Raw genomic sequence first — 5263 nt, forward strand, 5'->3', positions numbered from 1 at the left:
CCGCGGAGACCGCCCGCGGAGGCCCCGCCTGGGTCGCCGAGCCCGGGCGGCGGCAGCAGCAGGTGTCCGGGCTGGGGACGTCCTGGGAGGAGGAGGCGAGCCGGAGCGCGGGCTCCCTCCGGAACGCCTCTTCTTTCTCCCAACGCCCCACCCAGCGATTCGGCCGGGTCTCCTTCGGGTCCGGAGCCCTCAGCCTTTCCGGGCGGAGGCGTTAGGGTTAGGGTGAGGGTCGGGAAAAGAGCGGATTCTTCCGGGTTGCCACGAATGTGCCCTAGGAGCCGGGGGTGGGGTGGGGGGTCGTCACGCTCTAGCCGGGGTTATAGGGACTTTTTCAGAGTGTGGCGCGAAGATGCCCCCCCCCGGAGATGAGCATTGCGGAAAAAACGCGAAACAGACAAGCTTGTATTAAGCAGGTATTGCCAAGAGGGACCTAGGAGAGCTACTGTGTGCTGGTCACGCCCTGTGTTATCTCACTTGATCCACACAGCAAGCTCTGGGTACCAACCCCGGCGCGATGAGGAAACCGAGACTCAGAGACGTGAAGTAATTGGTCCCGGGTGCCCACTTAGCAAACTGCAAGTCTGTCAGGTTCTGACGCCAGCCTCCCACGTGGTGAAATAGACATGTAAATATACATAAAGTATATATATGTAAATATGCATGCAAATATATAGCTGTATATATACAACTTACAGGTAAATATACATAAAATATACATGTATGTATATATACAATGTACGTGTAAATATATACATAAAGTATATACATGTGTGCAAGTTACCCAAAATCTGTAAATACAGTGGGTTCACACAGGACTGGAGGACCCTATGCTGAGATTCCTGGGAATTCGGACACAAATATGGTTAATACGGTGCAAATTGTAAGAGACTTTTGAGGGAGGAGGGCTGAGGTTCTCTAGGACAGGGACTTGCTTTGGGGGGGCTAAGGAAAGTCCACCACCCCAGTGCTGTAGGGGAAAGGCAGTCTATTAAGTCTCCAGGCCCGGAGGCAACAGCAGGGCCTGAGGAGAGAGAGCTTCAGGCAGGGGAACCAGGAGGAAGGCAGGACAGCCCGCAGCACACACCCCAAAGCCCGGTGATGAAACCACACAAGTTTCCTCTTCCATTTTGATTGCCAAAGCAAAAATGAGCCACATAGCTCGCCCAGGTGTGAAAAAAGACTGTGGCTTGAGAACATTTTGCTCTGAATGAGGAAGGAAAGGGGGACGCAAGAAGAAAAAAAAAAACATTTCCCTTTAAATAAATACATCAACATCAATTATTTTCTCTGTTCATGAAGGTTCTGGCCACTCATGAGTTTCAGGCAGGGAGCAAGTTGAAGAGTGTCTTCTGTGGAAGCCACGAGTCTGGATGTAAACCCCAGAGCTATGATCTCCAGGCAAGTTATTTAACTTCTCAGTGCCTCTTCCTTAGGAAAAGTCAGTGAGTGAATGTAAAATGTTTAGATTACTGTCAAACAAATTTAAAAATTACATTTTTTAAATTTAAAAGTTAGATTATCATTTTTAGTGTGAAAGCAACATCCAGCTCCAAGCAAATCCGACTGGAACTGATGGTTTCCAGTATGAGCAATGAGGTATACATCTCAGATTTCATGGTATGGTTCATATTAAAACCCATAAAACTACTCCCTGTGGGGCCTGCCTGAGTCACTCAATCCCAGAGCCACAAATATTTTCTGAGCACTACTGTATTGGCTGCCTGGGAGGCAGAGAGAAGCAAAGGCCTTGGGTCTGGTTGGGAGAATACAAGTGTTACTAGAAGAAGGTCGAGGCAGCCTCGTGCCCTCCTGGGATTGCCATGGGAAAGTAAGTGCTGTCGACTTTTAGAAGAGTGAGATGTGTCTCTCTGTGGGGCAGGAGGGTTCTCAAGAAAGAGGAGGGCTTTGAAATGGGCCTTAGGAGATGGGTAGAATTTGACTCCAGTGAGGGGGGAGAGGACTTGTGGGCTGAGGAGAGGGCACTTTTTTAAGCAGTGCTCATACCTCACTGGGAGCATTTATTGCCACATTTGCCCTTGACCAGTATGACAGTTTCTGCACTGAGGTCCATTCCCTGGATTTCCCAGTGCTTCCTCAGAGGACCCCCATCACCCCCTCCTCTATTAGACACCACGGAGCAGGCATCAAGTCAGTCTATGCTCTGCTCTCTTTTGCTATCTCTCGCCCCCCCCCCCTTTTTTTTTGTACTTTTAAAAAATTGTTGGCCGGGCGCACACTTATAATCCCAGCACTTTGGGAGGCTGAAGTAAGAGGATTGCCTGAGCCACGGGTTCAAGAACAGCCTGGGCAACCTGGTGAGACCTCATCTCTACAATAAATCAAAAAAATTTGTCGGGTGTGGTGGCACATGCCTATTGTTTCAGCTACTTGAAAGGCTGAGGAGGAGGAATCACCTGAGCCCAGCAGGTCAAGGCTGCGGTGGCCGTGAGCTTGCCACTGCACTCCAGCCTGGACAACAGAGTAAGACTCCGACTTAAACAAAATTGTGATAAAATACACAAAACCTAATTTTGCCATTTTAACCATTTAAATTGTATATGCAGTGGCATTTAGTACTTTCACAATGTTACACAACTATCACAACTATCTAGTTCCAACCCGATTTCCTCACTCCTAAAGGTGACCCCATACCTATCAAGCAGTCACACCCCATTCCTGTTTTCCCCTAGTCCCTGGTAGTCACTAACTAGCTTTTCATCTATGAGTTTGCCTTTTTTTTTTTTTGAGTTGGTGTGTCACTCTGTCACCCAGACTGGAGGGCATTGGCATGCTCCCGGCCACCGCAGCCTCAACTGCTTGGTTTAGGCAATCCTTCCACCTCAGTCTTCCAAGTATCTGGAACTACAGGCCTGTGCCACCGTGCCCAGCTAATTTTTTGATTTACTGTGGAGATGAGGTCTCGCCAAGTTGCTCAGGCTAGTATCGAACCTGTGGACCTCAGGCAATCCTCTCACCTCGACCTCCCAAAGTGCTGGGATTATAGGCGTGAGTCACCATGCCCAGCCTGCCTATTTTTGATATTTCTTTTTTTGGAGTTGGAGTCTCACTCTGTCACCCAGGCTGGAGGGCAGTAGCATGCTCATGGCCACCGTAGCCTCAACCTACTGGGCTCAGGGGATCCTTCTGCCTAACCTTTCCAAGTAACTGGAACTACAGGTGCACACAGCCACACAGGGCTACTTTTTTTGATTTATTGTAGATATGAGGTCTTGCCAAGTTGCCCAGGCTAGTCTCAGACCCATGGGCTCAGGCAATCCTATCGCCTCTGCCTCCCAAAGTGCTAGGGTTACAGATGTGAGCCACCACACCCGGCTTAGTATTTCATTTAAGTGGAATCATACATTATGTGGCCTTTTGTGTCTAGCTTCTTACATTTACTTTTGCCATCTTTTTATTTTGAAAGGACAGTATTTCCATTACCTGCTTTTATGCATTATTTTTTTCAGTTTAGTAAACAACCCTGATATCTGATAATGTGGCTGTCTGTACCTGTGGGAGAAAGAATGTCAAAAAAAGAGAGCCTTTCACATCAACTATTTCAATTCCCTTGTTATACAAGGTTTTGCAGCTTTTTAGTGGTAGAGTTGGTTCTAGAACCTAGGGTAGACTACCCTAGATTAGAACTTTCTAGTATTGGTATCAAATCTTTCCATGACATGGAGACTTCTGACCTAGAACCTAAGAATCTAAACAGAAAAGCTTATACTCTAAGCATGTATTTATGTGCTTTCTATTCATTTTCAGTGTTAATGACTGGTTAACTAGATGACCTAATAATCTCCAGTGGTGAGCCAGTGTACCCTCCAGGGAGCTGTATTATTCTCTGTGCTCACAGATACCCATTTATATAAGACTGCAGCAGGGCCAGTTAGTTCCATTAGGGAAAGTGTGGGACCAAAGAGGCCAAGGTCATCTGTTTGATCCTGGTTCAGGCCAGTTCATTTTGCACAGAGATAGATTGCTCCAAGGCCACACATTGCACCTCTAATGTTAACCATTTTATGAACGGTTGCTATGGGTTTCAATGGCAAGGTATGAATGGTTCTGTACCATTCTTTTCTAGAAAGATTACTCAAACTACCATTGTTCTATTCAGCCCTATTCATTCAACAAGCAATTATCTGAACCTATTACCATTTTTCCTCCCATCTATCTTTCATTTATTTATTTTCCAAGTACTTACTAAATGCCAGTGGCTTTACATGTATTATCTCATTTATGCCTTATAATGCCCCTGGGAGCAAGGTGCTATTATTTTCCCCCATACTATGGGGATGAGGTGGCTCAAGCATAGAGATGAAGCCTGGATACAAACCACTGGCTACCCTGGGAGATAAAACATTGGGTTTTGTGAGGATATAGGACAGAAACAAGACTTCCCCCTCCACATTTTCTATGTTTATCATCATTTAAAATCTCCATTCCATTTCACCTAGCAAATCCATGATTAAATATCCTACAGAAAGTCATATGGATATAAAGAGAGACATATGCCCAAATACATTATATATTCACTGCAGCATTGTTCTTTTTTTGTTTTTTGTTTTTGAGTAGGAGTCTAACTCAATCGCCCAGACTGCAGTGCAGTAGTACACTCACAGCCACCATAGCCTTGACCTGCTGGGCTCAGGCCTTCCAAGTGGCTGGAGCTACAGGCATGTGCCACCATGTCCGGCTAATTTTTTGATGTATTGTAGAGAAGAGGTCTCACCAAGTTATCCAGGCTGGTCTCGAATTCCTGGGCTCGGACAATACATTCACCTCTGCCTTCCAAAGTGCTGAGATTACAGGCATGAGTCACCATACCTGGCTTGCAGCATTGTTCTTTTTTTATTTTTATTTTTTTGAGTTGAAGTCTCACTCTGTTGCCCAGACTGGAGTGCAGTGGCACACTCATGGCCATCACAACCTTGACCTGCTGGTCTCAGGCAATCCTTCCGCCTCAGCCTTCCAAGTAACTGGAACTATGGGCGCGCACTTCCACACCCAGTTTATTTTGTGTATTTATTGTAGAGGTCTACAAGTTGCCTAGGCTGGTCTTGAACCCCTGAGTTCAGGCAATCCTCTTGCCTCGGCCTCCCAAAGTGCTGGGGTTACAAGCTTGAGCCACCGCACCCAACCTAGCATTGTTCTTAATGGTGAAAATTATAATCACTCTCATACTCATCAAGAAGGGATTAAACAGCCGGGCTCGGTGGCTCAGTCTGTAATCCCGCGCCTTTGGGAGGCTGAGGTGAGGGGA

The sequence above is a fragment of the Carlito syrichta genome, unplaced genomic scaffold, assembly GCF_000164805.1.
Source record: "Carlito syrichta isolate Samal-C Ts95f unplaced genomic scaffold, Tarsius_syrichta-2.0.1 Scaffold315142, whole genome shotgun sequence".
Classification (NCBI taxonomy): Eukaryota; Metazoa; Chordata; class Mammalia; order Primates; family Tarsiidae; genus Carlito; species Carlito syrichta.